Source organism: Monodelphis domestica, chromosome 3 (assembly GCF_027887165.1).
Source record: "Monodelphis domestica isolate mMonDom1 chromosome 3, mMonDom1.pri, whole genome shotgun sequence".
Classification (NCBI taxonomy): domain Eukaryota; kingdom Metazoa; phylum Chordata; class Mammalia; order Didelphimorphia; family Didelphidae; genus Monodelphis; species Monodelphis domestica.
This window is the reverse complement of record NC_077229.1, coordinates 109,677,037-109,701,237: the sequence shown is the minus strand read 5'-3', so window position 1 is coordinate 109,701,237 and position 24,201 is coordinate 109,677,037.

Here is a 24,201-nt window from a genome sequence, read left to right as displayed (position 1 = left end):
AGGTCTTCCAAATTACAGTATTCTGTACATTATTTCATTTGGATGACCTCCAAACAGGTGCCACAGCAAGGGGTAGGGCGAAGAGAATAGAATGAGCATTTATATAATGTCTACTATGTAATTGGCATTGTGCTATTATCTCATTTGAATCTCACCACAACACTGCAAGGGAGATGCTATTATTTTCTCCATTTTACAATTTGAGAAACTAAGGCAAATGGAAGTTAAGTGAATTGCTGAATCCAGAGCCCACCTCTAGTAAGTGTTTGAGGCCAGACTTAAACTCAAATATTCCTGAATCCAGACCCAGCACTCTACCTATCTACTGTGCCTTGATATGGCAAGGAGAGAAGAGCCTAAAGATTTTTTTTCAGGTCCTATTGCTCGTAATTTATTTACAAGAATGTTACAAATAAAGTTGAAACAAATGTTATAAATAGTGTAAAAATTGAATTATATCTGTAATAATAAAATTGTTATATTTTATAATGTTTATTAAGGAACATTAGAAATCAAGGAATAATAAGGAAACAAACTAAAAATCACATGCCCGTGGCTGGTTAGCAATTTTTCAAATTTTCCCCACCTTACCACCATCACTGCTGATGCTACATAATTCAAGAAGAGAGAGAGAGAGCGGGAGGTGTTACTGCCAGTTAAATATCAATAACATGATCTCACCAATGTGTAGACACAAGAGAGATTATAGGGAACTCTGGAAAATACCAAGGACTTCTGGGGAATGAAGTCTAGGGTTCAAAATTTCCATTTATATATTCCACCCTGAGACCCACAGAAGACTAATCTCTCCAGTGGATCTTTTAAACATACCAGCTATGAAATTACAATAATTTGAGGATAAGAGGAAAAGAAAACAAAACCAATAATTGCTAGGCACATTGATAAAAAGTCAGTTAAGGGGCAGTCCCCTTTGGCATAAGAGTATACATACAAAACAAATGCATTGAACCCCACACAGTCCAAATCACCACATCCCAAAGTTCACTCTGGATCTTCTGGTGCAGCTTGTGGTCTGTGGAGGCATCTTCATGGCATCTTCTCCAAACAGTTTACTTCTGGATTTGGAGAGGTAGCATGTTTCTTATCCTAAAATTACTCTCAAAAGGAATTTAAACTTTGCAATTTATAATAATAATAATTATACATCCCTCCCCTAAAGAGGGTGATTGAAAAACACAGGGATTACTTAGGAATTGATGGCTGAGTTATGAGGCATATGAATCAATTGGCAAGAGAAATAAAAAATATTTTAAAAATCCAAATAAAAGAGGAAATAATTTGTGGATGAAATATAGACTATCAAATTCTTATGTGTAAAAATTTCTAAGTTAAGGAAAATAAATCTATAAAAGGTCCTTGAATCAGGGTCCAATTAAAAAAACTTAATCAATTACACATTTACCCAGTTAGTAGCCAGGACTATAGAAAGTTTACCATACCATGAAAGACAGAAAAGGGACTAGATTATAGGAGCCAGGTAGAAGCCAAATTTGAGATACTTGGTAGAATCTGGGATAAGGAAGACCTGCCTTTAACACATATTAAATGGCTGCAATCTTGAACCCCAAACAAGTTCAAGTCCTCTTGTCATGGCTCAAATTTTTCATCAATCCCATAGGGATTGGTTGTTCTCTTTGAACTTGTGCTCAATTGGCACTATGAAGTTTAGCTTTATGCTTCTTTGGCACTGTGCAATGACTCTTTTGTATTCTCTTGTCCTGGAATCAGACAGAATCATTAAGCAAAGTCCCATATTTTTTTAAAACAATCAATGGAAAACGAGGGGATGCCCGTCAATTGGGGAATGGCTGAACAAACTGTGGTATATGTTGGTGATGGAATACTATTGTGCTCAAAGGAATAATAAAGTGGAGGAGTTCCATGGAGACTGGAACAACCTCCAGGAAGTGATGCAGAGCGAGAGGAGCAGAGCCAGGAGAACATTGTACACAGAGACTAATACACTGTGGTATAATCGAATGTAATGGACTTCTCCATTAGTGGCGGTGTAATGTCCCTGAACAACTTGCAGGGATCCAGGAGAAAAAAACACCATTCATAAGGAAAGGATAAACTATGGGAGTGGAAACACCGAGAAAAAGCAACTGCCTGAATACAGAGGTTGAGGGGACATGACAGAGGATAGACTCTAAATGAACACTCTAATGCAAATATTATCAACAAAGCAATGGGTTCAAATCAAGAAAACATCTAATGCCCAGTGGACTTACGCGTCGGCTATGGGGGGTGGGGGGGAGGAAAAGAAAATGATCTATGTCTTTAACGAATAATGCTTGGAAATGATCAAATAAAATGTATTAAAAAAAACAATCAATGGAATTATTTTTATAGTCTAAAGCTTTTTGGGTATGCATTGACATTAGAGCAAATATATTTTAAAGTTATATTACTGCAAAATCAAAAAAGTTAAAGAAAATCTTCTCAATACCGGTGACATGTGCTTCAAATACAAAAAGTAGATAAAAATTTTAAAACTGAAATAGTATATTGTACATGCAAGAAAAAAAACAATAATAAGAGTTTTAAAAATTAAAAATATAGCTTATAAGCATTTACACACTATGTCAGCTAAGGAAAAGTAGAATACAAAGATTTCTCAGTGAGATCATTTCCTCTTCAAACCTGGCCATGATCCACTGTGTGTACAAGCAAATGATTTTCACAAACTGTTTTTTTTTTATAAAAAACAACAGTAAAACATGAAATGCACATTCAAAAGGTATCAAAATCCCAAAAGTCATAATAGCCCATTTAATGACAATAGCAAACAAACCCACTATCATATTTTACATGAGTCTGCTGTATGACATATAAAGGAAAAAAAAACATTAGAAGCTAATAAATACTTGTCATATGTTTTTTTTCAGATCTAGCAATGTTTCAAAGATGGCTGAGGTTATTTTGTTTTTTAAATCCTATTACTGCCATCATTACCAAAAATGTGGCAGAGGAATCTAGAAAGAAACAAACCTCTGAACTGTTGCTGTTGAGTCTAAAAATATCAGTAATAATCTAGAAATCATCCTGGTAAAAGGATAAAGTGGAGTTGAGGAGTTACAAATGAGAGATGTCCCTCTTTGGGAAGCCATGCAGTGGTGCCCTGCCCTGGGATCAACTTCCCAGATCCTTTGGTATGAGACTGTAATGCCCCATCAGGAGGTGGAGATTATACTTGTACTTCACTTCAGCTACTAAAATGGACCTTACCTCTTGTTACAAATAATTCAGAGGCAGGCAAAATGATAGTCAGAGTTGTTGAAAAAATTAAAAATCATGTCTAAAGATCCCTTAAAATCAATTTTAGATATTTAACTCATTAAATTTTCCAAAGGTTGTTATCCAGTTTGATGAAGTCCATCCATCCTCTATGTGACAAGTTAAAAAGTCAAAATGGAGGAAAAAACAAAACAAAACTTTTTTATATGGGTTTATTCAATGTTTGTTCAGTATAGTTATAGGGGGAAATCAAGTTAAAACTCAGTACATTAAAATGATTCAATGTAACAGAACAGTATTGAATACATTAATATATGAAGTTACACACAATTAAATCTTAAACAAAACAATCACAACATATAATAAAATATAAAGGCTTTTATAAAACATTGGAGTCTGAAAAGTCTTAAAACTATAACCTCCAGTCTCTTTAAAGTTCATTTTTTAAAATTATCCTTTGAGATTCCTTTTGTCAGTACTGTGGAATCTCCCGTAGTGAGTGTGGAAAGGAAACAAGAAAAAGTTCTGAACTTTCTGCCACTGTGTTGGAATAAGCAACAGTGGGAATATCCATAGAGAGGAAATTGTTAAGACTTACAGTTGGTGGGGGAAGGGGCAACTGGGAGTGGCAGTTGAGTTTTGTGTCTAGCACTTCCTTCCTTCCAGGCTTATTTCCTTCCTGATGTTGGAGGTAGGAGGAGTATTTGCTTCCCAGTCTGGATTAGGAGTACCTCTACTCAGTTCAGTCTGAAGACACAGGCCCAACCAGCTCTGAAGATTAAAACTGTTCTTGTTGCTTTCTGTCTACTGCTAAGATTCTGAAATTGACAAAACTAGCACAGATATAGCATAGATGGGAGAGGGAGAAACTCTCCACCAGTCTGTGAGGCCTGGTCTCAGCTACAAAGCTGACAAAGACTCCAACCTTATTTAGGGACCTCCCTTTTCCCATTTCCCCTGATATCTCTCCAAACCAAACTGGTAATTAAAATGTCTCTTTTAGAATATAGCAGTCAGATAAGTGGACTATCTTTTCTGGGCATAGAGGGAGCTGAACATCAGATCAGTCATTCAATGACAAATGGTCCTTATCATACCCCTGCTGCTGCCTCTTGGCAGGGAGCATCTCTCACCTTTGCCTCACCAGTAGCAATATTCCCTCTCTCCCTTAAACTCCTCCATTCCCTGCTACAAGCCTTCCTATACCCTATTTTTCCAATCCCCCCATCTTTCCCTATAAATATTACACAAGGTAGAACATGGTTTTGGGAATCCTAAACTGGGCAGGCCCAAATGGAAAAGAGTTGTTGTAAGGAGATGAATTTCTCCTCTGAATCTCAGTCAAGATAAGTTAAAGGATCATTGCATTCCTGAAAAAAACATCCTAAAGCTGGAAGCTGTTTGAAATAGGCAATGTACTATTCTCTCATAGAATAAGGCATGTCTGTAATCAACTTCCTGTTTGGAAGAGTATCTTCTTTCTCTTTCCCACCTTCCCCCAGGTACCTGACCCTTGGAGGCTAATTGTTGGCTAAGGAAAGAACACCCCAGTTCTTACCAGGTGGTTTGTGATTCCAAAGACACAGGGGCAGCTACCAGCAGCCTGTTACCTGGGGCTAGGCCTGGGGTTGGATTAGTGATCTGGGTGAGAGTCGGGAGATCAGGAGTAGAGTTGCTGGGAACTGAAGCTGGGGCTAGGACTAGGTTGGTTGAGTGATCTGGGTCCAGAAGGTTAGGAGTAGATGGCTAGAGGCAGGAGTGGGCAGCAGTAGCAGGAGTAAGAATATATGCAAGCTGCTGGAATTTAGTGGCAGGAGAGAGCTGAATTAGGAGAAGTGGCTTTGAAGGATGAGTGGGTGGGGTGGACAAAAATCCTTTTCAGGAGAAATGTGGCTTAAAAAATTATCTAGACTATCTTAAAAAAAGAGAGAGAGAGAGAGAGAGAAGTTCTCATCCAACCAGTAGTTGCCAAAACTGCAAAAATAAAATTTATATCTCTAATAATAAAATTATTATATTTTATGAGGTTCATTAAGGATCATTAGAAATCAAAGAATAAAGAGGAAACAAAATAAAAATCATGTGCCCGTGGCTGGTTAGCCATTTTTAAAATTTTCCCCACCTTATCACCATCATTGCTGATGCTATATCAAACAAGAAGAGAAAGAGTGGGAGGCGTTACTACCAGTTAAATAACATGATCTCGCCAATGTGGAGACACAAGAGAGATTATAGGGAATTCTGGGAAATAACAAGGACTTCTGGGGAATGAGGTCTAGGGTTCAAAAGTCTCCATTTATAAAGTAGGAACAGTCAGGAATATAGAAATATTCATTGTAATCTATCACCAAGGATGTTGCAAATAAGAACTCCCAGTAATATTAATATAGGAATGTTAAGTGAGGGGAACTCTGTGTAACTGTTGGAAACAGATGTAAAAAAAATGATGTTAAAAAAGAAAACAAACTTCCATTTAATAAATAATGAAGAAGGTTTGAAGAAAGGTAAGGAAAAGTGACAAAAACTAAGGATTAGGATCCCTAAATCTAACAGGGGGCTAAACTTTTACCCACTTCCCACTAGTTTGCAAGAACTTGCTTCTTGCTCATGCTTCCCTGAGGCCTAATTTATAACTACTTATCACTGAACTAAATCCCCAGAATCTATGCTAAATAACCTATTAAAAAATTATCCATACACATACACACACATATGTATAAAATTCATTGCTTCCTTATATCCCTTCAGATCACCCCTCCAACTCGTAGTATTTTCTAGGCCTATTAAGGCTACTGGTCCTTTGGAAAGTCCCTGCCTACTCTATAGTCACACAGAGAGGAAAAACTGCCTCTCTCTTTCTCTTTTCTGTTGATTTCCCAACAAACTTATTCCATAAACTCTAACCTGTTCTACTTCACCTGCCACTGGGTTTTTCAGTGTTCTAGGGAACAGAAACACCAGCCTTCTCCTAAGGAAAAAAAAAAAAACCTCCAAGAAATCCTTGCTGTGCAAGTCAGCATTTGGAAAACCAGTTCCACTCTGCCTACCAAGAATTCTTTTTTTTTTTTTTTAATTTTAAACATTATTTTATTTTGACATTTCCAAACATTATTCACTGGAAACAAAGATCATTTTCTTTTCCTCCCCGACCCCTCTCCCACCACCTTTCCCTCTCCCATAGCCGATGCATGATTCCACTGGTTATCACATGTGTTCTTGATTCAAACCCATTTTCCTGTTGTTTGTATTTGCATTAGAGTGTTCATTTAGAGTCTCTCCTCAGTCATATCCCCTCAACGCCTGTAGTCAAGCAGTTGCTTTTCATGGGTGTTTTTACTCCCACAGTTTATCCTCTGCTTGCAGATAGTGTTTTTTAAATCCCTGCAGATTATTCAGGGACATTGCATTGCCACTAATGGAGAAGTCCATCACCTTCAATTGTACCACAATATATCAGTCTCTGTGTACAATGTTCTCCTGGTCCTGCTCCTTTCACTCTGCATCACTTCCTGGAAGTTGTCCCAGTCTCCATGGAATTCCTCTACTTTATTATTCCTTTTAGCACAATGGTATTCCATCGCCAACATATACCACAATTTGTTCAGCCATTCCCCAATTGATGGGCATCCCCTCGTTTTCCAATTTTTGGCCACAACAAAGAGTGCAGCTATGAATATTCTTGTACAAGTTTTTCCTTTATTATCTCTTTGGGGTACAAACCCAGCAGTGCTATAGCTGGATAAAAGGGCAGACAGTCTTTTATCGCCCTTTGGGCATAGTTCCAAATTGCCCTCCAGAATGGCTGGATAAATTCACAACTCCACCAGCAATAAATTAGTGTCCCCACTTTGCCACATCCCCTCTGGCATTCATTACTTTCCATAGCTGTCATGTTAGCCAATCTGCTAGGTGTGAGGTGATACCTCAGAGTTGTTTTGATTTGCATCTCTCTGATTATAAGGGATGTAGAGCACTTTTTCATGTGCTTATTAATAGTTTTGATTTCTTTGCCTGAGAACTGCCTGTTCATGTCCCTTGCCCATTTAGCAATTGGAGAGTGGCTTGATTTTTTATACAATTGATTTAGTACTTTGTAAATTTGAGTAATTAAACATTTGTCAGAGGTTTTTATGAAGATTGTTTCCCAATTTGTTGCTACCCTTCTGATTTTGGTTACATTGGTTTTGTTTGCACAAAAACGTTTTAATTTAATGTATTCCAGATTATTTATTTTGCATTTTGTAACTCTTTCTAATTCTTGCTTGGTATTGAAGTCTTTCCCTTCCCAAAGGTCTGACATGTATACTATTCTGTGTTCGCCTAATTTTCTTAGAGTTTCCTTCTTTATGGTCAAGTCATTCACCCATTTTGAAAAATATCTTGGTGTAGGGTGTGAGGTGTTGATTTAAACCTAATATTTACCACATTGTCCTCCAATTTTCCCCGCAGTTTTTATGAAATAGTGGATTTTTGTCCCAAAAGCTGGGATCTTTGGGTTTGTCATATACTGTTTTGCTGAGGTTGCTTGCCCCCAGTCTATTCCACTGATCCTCCTTTCTGTCTCTTAGCCAGTACCAGATTGTTTTGATGACCGCTGCTTTATAATATAGTCTGAGATCTGGGATTGCAAGGTCCCCTTCCTTTGTATTTTTTTTTTTCATTATTTCCCTGGATATCCTTGATCTTTAGTTCTTCCAAATGAACTTTGTTATGGTTTTTTCTAAATCAGTAAAAAAAAATTTTGGATGTTCCATGGGTATGGCACTAAATAGATAGATGAGTTTGGGTAGCATGGTCATTTTTATTATATTTGCTTGTCCTACCCATGAGCAGTTAATGTTCTTCTAATTGTTCAAGTCTAGTTTTAGATGTGTGGAAAGTTTTTTGTAGTTGTGTTCATATAATTCCTGTGTTTGTCTCGGGAGATAGATTCTTAAGTATTTTATTTTGTCTAAGGTAATTTTGAATGGGATTTCTCTTTCTAGTTCTTGCTGCTGAGCTGTGTTGGAGATATATAGAAAAGCTGATGATTTATGTGGGTTTATTTTGTATCCTGCAACTTTGCTAAAGTTGTTGATTATTTCAATTAGCTTTTTGGTTGAATCCCTAGGCTTCTTTAAGTAGACCATCATGTCATCTGCAAAGAGTGATAACTTGGTCTCTTCCTTGCCTATTTTGATGCCTTCAATTTCTTTTTCTTCTCTAATTGCTACTGCTAGTGTTTCTTATACAATGTCAAATACTAGAGATGATAATGGGCTTCCTTTTTTCACTCCTGAGCTTAGTGGGAATGGATTTACTTTATACCCATTGCAGATGATATTAGTTGATGATTTTAGATATACATTGTTTATTATTTTTAGGAACGACCCTTCTATTCCTATATTTTCTAGTGTTTTTAATAGGAATGGGTGTTGTATTTTATCAAAGGCTTTTTCTGCATCTATTGAGATAATCATGTGGTTCTTCTTGGTTTGCTTGTTGATGTGGTCAATTATATGGATAGTTTTCCTAATATTGAACCAGCTCTGCATCCCTGGTATAAATCCTACTTGAACATGGTGGATGAGCCTTCTGATCACTTGCTGGAGTCTTTTTGCTAGTATCCTATTTAAGATATTTTCATGTATATTCATTAGGGAGATGGGTCTTTAATTTTCTTTCTCTGTTTTGGTCTTCCTGGCTTAGGAATTACTACCATGTTTGTGTCATAAAAGGAGTTTGGTAGAACTCCCTCTTTGCTTATTATGTCAAATAGTTTGTATAGTATTGGAGTTAGCTGTTCTTTGAATGTCTGATAGAATTCACTGGTGAATCCATCAGGTCCTGGGGAGTTTTTCTTAGGAAGTTCTTTGATGGCCTGTTGGATTTCTTTTTCTGATATGGGATTATTTAAGAAATCTATTTCTTCTTCTATTAATGTAGGCAATTTATATTTTTGTAAATATACATCCATATCACCTAAATTGGTATATTTATTACCATATAGTTGGGCAAAGTAGTTTTTAATGATTGCCTTAATTTCCTCTTCTTTGGAGGTGAGATTCTCCTTTTCATCCTTGATGTTGTTAATTTGCCTTTCTTCTTTCCTTTTTTAATTAGTTTGACCAGTACTTTGTCTATTTTGTCTGTTTTTTCAAAGTACCAGCTTTTATTCTTGTTTATTAGCTCAATAGTCCTGTCACTTTCGATTTTATTAATTTCTCCCTTAATTTTTAGGATCTCTAGTTTGGTTTTCTTCCGGGGGTTTTTAATTTGTTCGTTCTCAAGTTTTTTGATTTGCATTTCCAATTCCTTGATCTCTGTCTTCCCTAATTTGTTAATATATGCACTCAGGGATATGAATTTTCCTCTAAATACTGCCTTGGCTGCATCCCATAAGGTTTGAAAGGATGTCTCCCCATTGTCATTTTCCTCAATGAAATTATTAATTGTTTCTATGATTTCTTCTCTAACTAACTGATTTTGGAGTATCATATTATTTAATTTCCAATTAATTTTTGATTTGGCTCTCCATGTACCCTTACCGATCAATATTTTTATTGCCTTGTGATCTGAAAAGGCTGCATTTATTATTTCTGCTTTTCTGCATTTGAGTGCCATGTTTCTGTAACCTAGTGTATGATCTATTTTTTTGAATGTGCCATGAGGTGCTGAAAAGAAGGTATATTCCTTTTTGTCCCTATTTATTTTTCTCCATATGTCTATTAACTCTAATTTTTCTAAGATTTCATTCACCTCTTTTACCTCTTTCTTGTTTATTTTTTGGTTTGATTTATCTAAATTTGATAGTGGTTGGTTCAAGTCTCCCACTAATATGGTTTTACTGTCTATTTCCTCCTTCAATTTTTCTAATTTCTCTATTAAAAATTTGGATGCTATACCATTTGGTGCATACATGTTGATTAGTGATATTTCCTCATTGTCTATACTCCCTTTTAACAGAATATATTTACTTTCCCTTTCCCTTTTGATCATGTCTATTTTTGCTTTGGCTTTGTCAGATATCATAATTGCAACTCCTGCCTTCTTTCTATCAGTTGAGGCCCAAAAGGTCTTACTCCAAACTTTAATTCTAACCTTGTGAGTGTCAACGTGTCTCATATGTGTTTCTTGAAGACAACAAATGGTAGGGTTTTGGGTTCTAATCCAATCTGCTATTTGTCTACGTTTTATGGGTGAGTTCATTCCATTCACATTCAAAGTTATGATTGTCATTTGTGGATTTGCTGGCATTTTGATATCTTCCCCTAGTTCTGACCTTTCTTCTTTAGCTATATCCTTTTGATCCAGTGATTTACTTTAGGTCAGACCACCTAGTCCCCTCCCTTGAGATGCTTCTCTTTCTATCCCTTCCATTTTTATACTCCCTTCCCCTCCCCCCTCTCCTTCCCTCCATTTTTATACTCCCTCCACCCTCCCCCTCCTTGAGTTTCCTTTCTTTCTTGCCCTAATGGATAAGATAGAATTCAGGATCCCACTGGATCTAGATGTTCTTCCCTCTCAGATTTGATTTCACTGAGAGTAAGGTTTAAGTAATTCCACTTCACGCTCTTTTCCTCTCTTTCTCATATGAGAGTTCTTCCCCTCCCCTTCCCATGTGTATCTTTATATGGGAAAGATTATTCTATTAAGTCCTCCCCTATTTCTTGAAGTAAATCTTAATGTTATTGATGGTTCCCCCATCCCTTTTCCTTTCTTTGACCCCACATTCCCCAAATCTTCTTAATGCCCCAATCTTTCTCTATGCATGTTTCTTCTAACTACTCTTATGATGCATACAATTTTTGAGAGTTACACAAAACATTTTCCCTACATATTAATATATATAATTTGATGTAAATGTAGTCCTTATAGAAGAGAGTTTGACTTAAAGAAAAAAATAATATTAATCTCCTTTCCCCTTTCTTTCATATTTACCTTTTCATGTTGCTCTTGCTTTCTGTGCTTGGATATCAAATTTTCCACTAAGTTCTGGTCTTTTCTTAGCAAATGCTTGGAAGTCTTTTATTTTGTTGAATGCCCATACTTTCCCCTGGAATATATAGTCAGATTTGCTGGGTAGTTGATTCTTGGTTGGAGACCCAGCTCTCTTGCCTTTCTAAATATCATGTTCTATGCTTTGTGGTCTCTTAGTGTGTTAGCCGCTAAGTTGTGTGTGGTCCTCATGGGAGCCCCCTTATTTCTGAAGCTCCTCTTCTTGGCTTCTTGTAGGATTTTCTCCTTTTCTTGGAAGCTCTTGAATTTGGCAATTACATTCCTAGGGGTTGTCTTTTGGGGATTTAGTATAGAGGGTGGTCTATGAACCCTTTCTATTTCTATTTTGCCCACTTGCTCCAGAACGTGAGGGCAATTTTCTTTTATAATCTCCTGTAGAATACTATCGAGTTTATTGTTTATCTCTGGTTTTTCTGGAAGACAGATAATTCGGAGGTTTCTCTTTTTCCTCTGTTTTCCAGATCTGTGACCTTCTCAATAAGATATTTTATGTTTTCTTCTAATTCATTAATTTTGGGGGTTTGCTTTATTGATTCTTGCCGTTTTGTGATCTTACTTTCTTCAAGGTGATTAATTCTGTTCGTTAGGGAGTGGTTTTGCTTTTCAGCTTTGTCTGCCCTTCTATTGGATGCTTTGAGCTCTTTTTCCAATTGAGCAGTCTTATCTGTCAGACTGCTGATCTCTTTCTCCCATTTTTCTTTCCAGGTTTCCATCTTTTGGATAAGTTCCAGTTTGAGATCTTCCAGAGCTTGTTCATAGTTTCCATTTTGAGAGGCATGTTCTGATGTTTTTTTGGATTTCCTCCTTATTCTCTTCTTTTCCTTGGGTACTTCCACCATAAAAGTTTTCAATAGTCACCTTTTTCCCCTTCTTCCTGGAGGCTTGATTTTGGGCCATGTGATCCATCCCTTTGGTGGTTTTATTCCCCTTTCCTTTTTGGTCTGGGGTCTGGGTGATATGGGCAGGTTTTCTGTTAGTTTAGGTTGCCTCAGACTAGTTCTTCCTAGCCTCCGAGTTTTCTTAGAGCTCTGGGCCCCTGATCACAGCCAAACTGCCCAGGTGTTCAGCTCTGCCCAGATAATCAGCACGTGGTCCGCCCCTGGAGTTTAGCTCCACCCAGATGCTCAGCTCAACTGCGGCGAGTACAGCTCCGCGGACCCCCTGTGATCAGCACTGGGTTCTCCCCTGAAACTACCCTGAGATGTTTTTTCCTTGCAGTCCCCAGATCCCAAGGACCCCGGAGTGCCCCCCATAGACAGAGACATTCCCCACTCACTTACTGTCCCAGTGAGGGCTCCGGTAGCTCACTCTGGTTTGGTGGGGGATTTGGGGGGGGAAGGGTGGCTCAGTTCACATTTCTGTGCAAGCTTTTCCTACTTCTTATTATAGTGTGGAAATGTTCAAACCCCACATACCTTCGCCTCTGTGGGGTACTGGGGCGTACTGGGGAGTCCTTCTGTTCCTCCAAAGGTGATTTTTATGCTCCTTTGATGTAGTCTATTTCGTTCGGTGCTGGGGAGGGGAAGCATGTGGAGTCTAGGTTGCAGCCATGATTACCCGGAAGTCTTGTTACCAAGAATTCTAAGAGACACTATTACCAAGATTCTGTCTGGCCTTAAATAAACCTTATCCACTATTCTTTACCCTGTTGTTATCTGCTAAGATTGCAATTACTGCAAATGGTCCTCATTAGCCCTATGGCTTAACAAATTCTAATATTATGCAGGACAGCTCCTTACCAGCCTCCTTTCATTATTCTCTAAAAAAAAAATAAACCTTACCTTCCATCTTAGAATCAGTACTATGTATTGGTCCCTAGGCAGAAGAGTGGTAAGGGTTAGGCAATGGTGGTTAAGTGACTTGCCTAGGGTCACATAGCTAGGAAGTGTCTAAGGCCAGATTTAAATCCATGACCTCCTGTCTTTGATTATGGTTCTCAATCCACTGAGCCACCTAGCTGCCCTCACAAGCCTCCTTTCCAATCCCTGTTTTCTAAGGAGATGATCTTTAAGTTCTTTGGGGGAAACCCATCTTGAAAAACAGTCCCCACTGTTAAATTCTTTGAAGAACTGCCCTTCAGAGTAGTTCTTGGCCTTTTAGAGTAGAACTGAGAGAAGTGGGTGGCAGTTCCAGAGAGGCATGTTTTAGTTCAATGTCAAGGGGGGAAACAGTAGTTTTGGTAGTCTATTGCACCTCAAATGTTCTATTGTTTGTACCATCCACTTTTGTATTGCCACAGTTTGCTTAAAAACTGGTTTCTCACTGGATCCTTAGGTATTAAATTCTTACTCTTCATTAAATGTCTACTATATGTACTACAGTGTAGAAGATGCAAAGGGTAGATGACCTCTAGAATTGATCGTCTAGTATAATGTGTGAACTAAGATGCCAAGAAGCTTAAATGACCTGGCTATAGTCATACAGTTAGTTTCAGAGTAGAGTTTAGGATCCAGACTTCTAAGCCTGAACTATGGGCTTTTTCCACTATATCATACAGCCTAGAGGCAACATCAGTTTCAATCTGATTCTTTTCTAGACACATGACTCTGCTATGCTCTGACAGTCTTCTCTCCCTCAGCTCCTAAATGCTGGCCTTCTGTTCCAGGTGAGTCACTGTCCGCACTGCCTCTCACTCATAACCTCTGTCTCTGTGACTTTACCCAATCAATCCCTCTACCCTTGGGAGGTCTTTTCACTTCTCTTCCTGTTCAAATTTCTCTCACATTTCAGAGTCAGTGAATCCTTTACTGATTAGCCTGACCCTAAGAGATCATCAGAGCTGTGACCCCGTATAATAGTGTCTTATATTGTTATTACATTATTAATCTAAAAATCTCTTTCCTCAAAATGCTCTTGCAAGGTAAGTAGTCTTCTAAGCCATTATTGTTACTGAATTACAGATATGTAAACACTCTGTGTGTTTGATATTGCAACAAAATACAGATGTTTCTTACTCATGTTCAGATAGACAAAGTGATTTCCTAAATTTTCTATTAGAGTTGAAGGCCCCATTGTCCTCACAGTCAGTCCTAAGGCTCATGGCCTATGTGTCATACTCAACTGCTCCTTTCTCTCACCTCCTATATTTAATGTGACCCTAGGTACCATTGTTTCTCCTTTCATAATATCCCTCCAGGGTGTATGAGATGCTCAGGGAAGGGTAGTATTGCTGGTATGGAGGGCTTGTTGTGCCCTCCTAGGGCAGCTCTCCAGCCTCTGACCCCCCACCTGACACCCAGCTCTCACTTGTGGCTCCCAGTAGCTGCTAGCATGCAGCAGCGGCCACACCCCGGGCAACGGCTTTGACAGGCCAGCTAAACCTTGTGAGTGTAGCCATCGGGTCATTGACCCCTGGTGAATGAGGGCTTTGCTCACTCAGCTGTGAAAACTGCTTCGGCGGAACAGGTGGAAGAGACCAATAAGAAGGTTCAACGGCTGAGATGGTGACTCAGCAAAGCACTGTGAAGTGCTTAGGGCATGTTGGAGCACAAAAGACAACACGGCCATCCAATGCACTGAGGAAGTCTCCAGATGTAACAATTTTTCGTGCCAATGGACCCAGGCTTCCAATGCCGAGAGAGTGGGACTGTCTCTGTGCATCGACTTTTCCACTTAAATCTCTTTCACGCACAAGTATCTTTGTGCACACTCATCTATCCTAACCCCATCCACTCTCTTCAAGACCTGTGGCGATGAGGGAGTGGCAATGCAACAGGTGGAGGTGACCACTGGCAGTTGTAGTTATGATCCTGTACATAGGCGGCCCACAGACCAGTGGTCACTCAGCCCTGTAGGGCAGCAGGGATGTACGGCAGCATCCAGGGTGACTGAGCAGCCCTCTCTAGGACAGCACTGCTCACCCTAATCAAGGGAGGGGACTAGAAAAGGTATCCCAAACATTGCCTGTCCTACAAACACCCAGTCAGCACACCGAGGCTAGCGGGTCATCCCTTTAAGCAGTAGAAATCAAAAGAAAGAAAATACAAAGAAACTCCTACTAGGAGCATGGAACATCAGAACATTACTTGATAGAGTGAATATCCCAAGACCTGAGAGAAGAACAGCTCTAATTGGTAAAGAACTGGCGTGATATAACATCGACATCGCAGCCTTAAGCAAAACACGCTTACCAGAAAAGGGATCACTCAGGGAATCCACCACTGGATACACCTTCTTCTGGAAAGGTAAAGCCACAAATGAAGACAGAATTCACAGTATTGGCCTGGCTATCAAGACCAGTTTGCTCAAACAGCTGCCAGACTTGCCTGTGGGCATCAGGGAGAGGCTCATGAAGATCCATTTACCTCTCAGCAAAGACCAGTATGCCACAATCATCAGCACATATGCCCCAACACTGACCAGCACAGAGGAGACCATCGAGCAGTTCTACTCTGACTTGAGTGCCGTCCTGCACTCAGTACCCACAAATGACAAGCTGATAATACTGGGAGACTTCAAAGCCCGCGTTGGCCAGGACCATGAAAGATGGAAAGGAGTGCTCGGCAAACACGGCGTGGGCAAAATGAACAACAATGGCCTACTGCTACTCAGGAAATGCTCAGAGTTCAAACTCACCATCACAAACATTGTGTTCAGAATGGCGAACAAATATAAAACAATGTGGATGCACCCACAATCAAAACAGTGGCATCTCATTGACTACATCATTGTATGCTGGTGAGACATCCAGGATGTAAAGATCACCAGAGCCATGAGAGGAGCTGAATGCTGGACAGACCACTGATTGGTTAGAGCGACTCTTCAAATGCGCATTGCGCCTCACCATCCAAAAGGTACCCAGACAGTTTGCGCATTTTACAATGTGAGTCCTCTTAGAGATCCATCTTATTTGCAAACATTCCAGCCCTGCCTGGACGACAAGCTGTCTGCCAAGGGACCACTCACTGGAAGCTCAACTGAGAAATGGAACCAGTTCAGAGACGCAGTGAAGGAAACATCAAAGGCAGTCCTAGGCCCCAAACAATGCAACCACCAGGACTGGTTTGACGAAAACAACACTGCTATTAATATCCCTTCTCTGTATCTCCTCTCAAATATTACTGTAATCCTTATCTTGCTGGGTCTCACCACATCTCACCGGGACCATTGAAATAGCCTACTGGATGGTCTTTCTGCCACAAATCTCTTCACCACTCCAACCCATTTCCATTAAACTGTTCAAGTGATATTCCAAAAGTTTAGTTCTAACCATATCACACACATACCCTCCATTTGATAAATTCTGATGCTCCCTCTTAACTGCTTGACTAAGCTTACTCTCCATATCTCATCTACTTAAAGGATTTTTTTTATCTTAACTTAATCAAGCAAGTATTTGAAGTGCTCCATCCTTTTAACTTAATCAGGAACTTGAAGATCCTTTTGATTAAAGCTCATACCCTAAAAGGAAGGGAGGTGGATCTTATAAGCACTGCCCACCTCCTAACCCCCCCTCCAAGCAGTGTCAGGCAAATTAAAGAAACTATCATTGGTTCCTGAGATGTGATAGATGAACTCACAGGGAAAGTAAGTAGAAACCAGAGAGACAGGAAATGACATGGAAAAATGACTATAAAAGGTGAGATCATACAGCTGAAAAGGCACTTATTCTGCTTTGAGGAGTTCAGCTTCAGTGAGTTTCTTGGGTTGAGGAGGCCCTGGCTGTAGACCCTGGCCTTTTGGCTCTTCTGCTGTCTTTGGTGGGACTCGTTCTTTGGTGAGGAACTCATATCCAGACTTAGTTAATTTAGCTAGGCAATATCTTCCACATCCTTCCTATTTTTCTCCCTTTATTATCTCAAACCTCGCTGTAATAAAGCTACTAAAGCTACTAACAGACTCATGATGAGTTAATTTTTATAAACAGTGACCACAAACAACTTTTTAAACTCTTAATTTGACGAAAACCAATTTTAACTCTTATACTACTAAGTGAGTGAGTAGGAATTTGAACTTAAGCCTCTGACTCCAAATTAACTGTTTCTGCTACATCCTCTTCTTTTTCTTTTTGATCTAGAAACTGTGTTATCCAACTCTCTCATTTTGCAGATGACAAAATTGAGGCCCAGAGAGCAGAAGGCATTTGTCCATGACTGCACAAGCAATCTGTAGCAGAGCTAGAAAAAGAGCCCCTGTCTCATGGCTCCCACTACACCACTATACCATAAGGTTTATGTCCCAAAGCAGTCTCAAGTTCCTCCTTAGAATCTAGAGTTAATCCATTAGCCAGCTCATGTTTGAGAGCCTACTGTTCATCTTAACAGTGGAGTTGTGTGTCTGCATGTATTCCCCAGCAGCCAAAGCAATACATCTTCTAATTATGTCTTCTATTGTCTCATTCCCTGTTAAATATTGTCAGCTCCAAGCATCAAACACCTTCTCTTTCATCATGGATTTGTCATAAGTTTTGGCACCATTCATTCATTCTCTTCCCCAGGCCTAACCCAAGGTCCCAAGAGTCTGGATCCACTTCCAGTATTGGGATTCCCATAGTTATAATAAAATGAAATAAAACAATGCATACAAAAGGAATATCTCACACACAGAGAAGTGGGGGGTTAGAGAGCTCAATGAAAGGGAACAGAATTGGAATATTTCTATTTTATTATGTAATAGTTTCTCCCTCCCCCCCAGCCTTTTCTCCTCTTAAATTCAATGTAATGGACAGTGTTACATGAAGTCAAAAATGTTTTAGTTCTGCCACTGAAGTAGCCCTGTGGAGACCTGAGTACCATGGGATATACATTACTAGCAATTACACGATCTCCTGAGTATGCAGCTACCTCAGTAGCTGGGAATGTAAAAGAGAAGTAAAAGATAGATAGTACATAATGGTAGATAATTGGGATGATCAACATTGAGGCCTTTCTATGGTGGGGATCCTTTCATTAAAGGCCTAGCTTCATTGTGAGGCTCAGGAATTTTTCCTTTTAAGAGCAAGGTTCTGCATCTCTTTCCAGTTATCCTGTCTGACTAAGAGAGGCAATGTGGGAATTATAGTGTACAATGATGTTTTACCCTTTGCTAGACAGTTTATGTCCTATCTTCCCATAGCAAAGGTTAGTTTTTGGAAAGGGATCAAGTCTTCAATGATAAGATCTTTCTGGGACCACATAGACTACATCTCTGGCAATCTGTGGATTTAAAACTCTGTCCTATTTCCCTTGGCACATCTTTAAGAATGAATGAATGGGAGGTGAAGTCAAGATGGTGGCATAGAGGCAGCAAAAGTTCAGACCTTTGAAAACCCTTCCTTACAGATTACAAACTAAATGCTCCTAGGGGACTGAAAATTAAACCTAAAAACAGGTCAGAGTCAAGGAATCCTCCTGCTGGACTCAACTTAAAAGATATGCTCCCCAAAAGCCTGAATTTGAGAACACTCAGGTTTAAGGGGAAGGAAAAAAAGAAGGTGTCAGGACCCCTGCCCCACCTAGAGGGCTGAGCCTCCAGCTGTAGCTGGAACATCTGTGTGGGTAAGGGTGCTAGTTTGGAGGGAGCACCTTAAAGCAAAGCTTTGCTAGGCTCAGAGCATCAAACATAGGCAGTGGGGAAGTATCTGGAGAAGTGCAGAGGGGGCAGCCTAGTTGCAGCAGTAGAGACACTCCATATTGCCCCACCTTACCAAGGTTTTGGCCTCAGGGTACATCCAGCTCTGCAACCCAGCTGGGCTTAATGTCATCAAAGTCTTCAGAGGGCAGGGAAGCTCAACACCTCTCCCCCACAGAATGTGCCAAGACATTTGCTGACTAAGCTCCAAGGGTGAATGAAGGCTGACAGAAAAACTCCAAAACACAGATCTAACACAAAATGGGTGGTGCAAAAGCACAGGCAACTACAGGGAGTAAAGAAGGGATAAATATGGGCAAACAACAGAAAAATAAAAAAAGAAATCATGATTGACAGCTTCTATCCAGGCAATGAACAAGGGGCAAATGGAACAGAGAAGGATCTTAAGGAACACCAAGCAAAAGAAACATAACCTCCAGCAAATTGGATACAGGCTTTGGAAGAACTCAAAATACAATTAAAAACACAATTAAGAGAGGCTGACGACAACTTGGAAAAGAACTTAAAAATCAAGATAAGTCATCTGGAAACAGAAAACAGGGTCTTGAAAGCCAAAATTAACTAGCTTTAAAATGAGGTCAAGGAGATGAAAGATCAGAAGGAGAAGGATGTCCAAAGAGCCAGGGAGGAAATCAAGTCTTTAAAAACCACTAAACAACAATTAGAAGCAAGTGACTTCATAAGGCAGCAGGACACTATAAAACAAAATCTAAAGAATGAAAAAATTGAGGAAAATATGAAGCATCTCATTCACAAAATAGAAGATTTAGAAAATTGTTCCAGGAGAGACAACTTAAGAATTGGAAGACCATGACAAAAGAAAAAGCCTAGACATCATATCACAGGAAATTATCCAAGAAAACTGCTCCAATATTCTAGAACAAGAGGGAAAAGTGGAGATTGAAAGAATCCACAGATCACCTCCTGTACTTAATCCCCAACTGACAACACCCAGGAATGTTATAGCCAAATTCAAGAACCATCAGACCAAGGAAAAAATATTACAAGCTGCTAAGAAGAAGTCATTCAGATACCAATGAATTGCAGTGAGGATAACACAGGATCTGGCTGCATCTACACTGAAGGACCAAAAGGCATGGGATATGATATTCTGGAAAGCAAGGGAACTAGGTCTACAACCAAGAATCAACTGCCCAGAAAATCTTACTATATTCTTTCAGGGGAAAGAATGGTCATGTAACAAATTAGAAGAATTCCAAGCATTTGTTAAAAAAAAAAAAAGACCAGACCTTAACGGAAAATTTGATGCCCAAACACAGAAAAGAAGATAATCGTCAAAAGGTAATTAAGAAAGATGGGGGAAAAAGAAAAACAAAAGAAAACAAAAAACCCATCTTTATTTAGGAGACCCAATAAGTTAAAATGATATGTGTCCCTATAAGAAAAGAGGTCATTCTCCTCCCTGACTTCCGGTTAAGATGGCGGCTTAGAGAAAGCTGAAGTTCAGATCTCCGGAAAACCCTTCCCGACCGATCTCAAACTAGAAGCTCCTAAGGCGCCGAAATTCAAAACGATCAACAGCACAGACCCTGGGAACCCTCCTCCTGGACCTGGACCCGGTTCAAAAGGTACGGCTCCCCTTAAAAGCCAGAACCCGAGATCCCTCGGACCTCAGGGGTAGGAGCGCAGAGTCCAAGGCTCCCGGAAGCCGCAGCCGCGCGGGGCTCAGAGAGCAGGGTCTGAGGAACAACAACCCTCAGGGTCTTCTACCCAAGTCCCAGTCCGGGTGAAAGTTACTGCCTGGGGCTTCCGCTGCAAAGAGCCGGTCAGTCAAAGAGCCGGTTGGTCCGGGTGAAAGTTACTGCCTGGGGCCTCCGCTGCAGAGAGCTGGTCAAAACAACAGCAACCCTCAGGGCGGGCAAGACAGCCTCACGGGCTGGATCCTGCTATCCAAGTCTCAGTGAAAGTCTGTGCTCTCGGAGCTTGGGGAAGCGGCAGCCCATCCCCCCGCAGGCCGACGAAACAGCCTCACGGCCAGGGATTCTGAAGGCAACTTCCGGAAATCGAGCCAGGGGGAGAGTGTGGCCTCGTGGTCCGACCCTTCCATTCCAGTTCCAGTGAGGCATATTCAGTTTAACCCAGGGAAAGTCATAGAACCATCTGCCCAGGACTAAAGCCTCTGATCACCAGACAAAGACAAGAAAAGCCAATCCTCCACGTTCAGAGATGACAAACTCCACAGAAGCACAGAAGCCCCAAAATACCAAGAAAAATAAGAAGAAAGGGGCGACTCTGGACACATTCTATGGAGCCAAAATACAAAATACAGAGCAGATAGAAGAAGATATACAAGAAAATTCTCCAAAATCTTCCAAAGGAAACAGAAACTCTCCACAAACCTATGAAGAATTTGAATCAGAAAGGACCAAAAAGATGGAAGCCCTCTGGGAGGAAAAGTGGGAAATGATGCAAAAGAAATTCACACATCTACAAAACCAGTTTGACCAAACTGTAAAAGAAAACCAGGCTTTAAAGCAAGAACTAATAAAGCAAAGCCAAAACACCAAGAAATTAGAAGAGAACATAAAATATCTCACCGACAAGGTGATAGATCTGGAAAACAGGGGGAGAAGAGAAAATTTAAGAATAATTGGACTCCCAGAAAAGCCAGAAATAAACACCAAACTGGACATGGTGATACAAGATATAATCAAAGAAAATTGCCCAGAGATTCTAGAACAAGGGGGCAATACAGCCACTGACAGAGCTCACAGAACACCTTCTACACTAAACCCCCAAAAGACAACTCCCAGGAATGTAATTGCCAAATTCCAAAGCTATCAAACAAAAGAAAAAATCCTACAGGAAGCCAGAAAAAGACAATTTAGATATAAAGGAATGCCAATCAGGGTCACACAAGACCTTGCAAGTTCTACGCTGAATGATCGTAAGGCATGGAACATGATCTTCAGAAAGGCAAGAGAGCTGGGTCTCCAACCAAGAATCAGCTACCCAGCAAAACTGACTATATACTTCCAAGGGAAAGTATGGGCATTCAACAAAATAGAAGACTTCCAACTTTTTGCAAAGAAAAGACCAGAGCTCTGTGGAAAGTTTGATACCGAAAATCAAAGAGCAAGGAATACCTGAAAAGGTAAATATTAAGGAAAGGGGAAAAATGTTATCTTCTTTTACTCAAACTCTCTTCTATAAAGACTACATTTATATCAATCTATGTATACTAATATGTGGGGAAAATGTAATGTATAAATAGGGGGTAAAGAAAGACCAAATAGAATAATGGTTCTCACACAAAGATTCACAGGGGAAGGGGAGGGGAAGAAAACTCCTATAAGAAGGAGAGGAAGAGAGGGGGGGGGGTTACTTAAACCTCAATCTCAGGGAAATCAACTCTGAGAGGGAAAAACATCCAGATCCATTGGGATCTTGAATTCTATCTTACCCAACAAGGGTAAGGAGAAGGGAAAACCAAGGGGGGGAGGGGGAGAGGGAGAACAAAAAGGGAGGGAAAGAGAGGGGGGAGGGGGAGGGAACAAAAAGGGAGGGACTAAAAAGGGAAACATCAAGGGAGGGGACAAGGGGGACTGATCCAAAGTAAATCACTGGACTAAAAGGTAGAGCCGAAGAAGAAAAGGTTAGAATTAGGGAAGGCAATCAAAATGCCAGGGAGTCCACAAATGACAATCATAACTTTGAACGTGAATGGGATGAACTCACCCATAAAACGTAGACGAATAGCTGAATGGATTAGAATCCAAAACCCTACCATATGTTGTCTTCAAGAAACACACATGAGGCGGGTTGACACCCACAAGGTCAGAATTAAAGGATGGAGTAAGACCTTCTGGGCCTCAACTGATAGAAAGAAGGCAGGAGTGGCAATCATGATATCTGATAAAGCCAATGCAAAAATAGACCTGATCAAAAGGGATAGGGAAGGTAATTATATTTTGTTAAAAGGGACTCTAGACAATGAGGAAATATCATTAATCAACATGTATGCACCAAATAATATAGCACCCAAATTTCTAATGGAGAAACTAGGAGAATTGAAGGAAGAAATAGACAATAAAACCATACTAGTGGGAGACTTAAACCAACCATTATCAAATTTAGACAAATCAAATCAAAAAAATAAATAAGAAAGAGGTAAAAGAAGTGAATGAAATCTTAGAAAAATTAGAATTAATAGACATATGGAGAAAAATAAATAGGGATAAAAAGGAATACACCTTCTTCTCAGCACCACATGGCACATTCACAAAAATTGACCATACATTAGGTCACAGAAACATAGCACACAAATGCAAAAAAGCAGAAATAATGAATGCAGCCTTCTCAGATCACAAGGCAATAAAAATAATGATTAGTAATGGTACATGGAAAACCAAATCTAAAACCAATTGGAAATTAAACAATATGATACTCCAAAACCGTTTAGCTAAAGAAGAAATCATAGAAACAATTAATAATTTCATCAAGGAAAATGACAATGGCGAAACATCCTTTCAAACCTTTTGGGATGCAGCCAAAGCGGTAATCAGAGGCAAATTCATATCCCTGAAAGCTCATATTAACAAACAAGGGAGAGCAGAGATCAATCAATTGGAAATGCAATTGAAAAAACTCGAAAGCGATCAAATTAAAAACCCCCCAGCAGAAAACCAAATTAGAAATCCTAAAAATTAAGGGAGAAATTAATAAAATCGAAAGTGATAGAACTATTGATTTAATAAATAAGACAAGAAGCTGGTACTTTGAAAAAACAAACAAAATAGACAAAGTACTGGTCAATCTAATTAAAAAAAGGAAGGAAGAAAAGCAAATTCACAGCATTAAAGATGAAAAGGGGGACAGCACCTCCAATGAGGAGGAAATTAAGGCAATCATTAGAAATTACTTTGCCCAATTATATGGCAATAAATACACCAATTTAGGAGAAATGGATGAATATATACAAAAATACAAACTGCCTAGACTAACAGAAGAGGAAATAGAATTCTTAAATAATCCCATATCAGAAATTGAAATCCATCAAGCCATCAAAGAACTTCCTAAGAAAAAATCCCCAGGGCCTGATGGATTCACCTGTGAATTCTATCAAACATTCAGAGAACAGTTAACCCCAATACTATACAAACTATTTGACATAATAAGCAAAGAGGGAGTTCTACCAAACTCCTTTTACGACACAAACATGGTACTGATTCCAAAACCAGGCAGGTCAAAAACAGAGAAAGAAAACTATAGACCAATCTCCCTAATGAATATAGATGCAAAAATTTTAAATAGGATACTAGCAAAAAGACTCCAGCAAGTGATCAGAAGGATCATTCACCATGATCAAGTAGGATTCATACCAGGGATGCAGGGCTGGTTCAACATTAGGAAAAC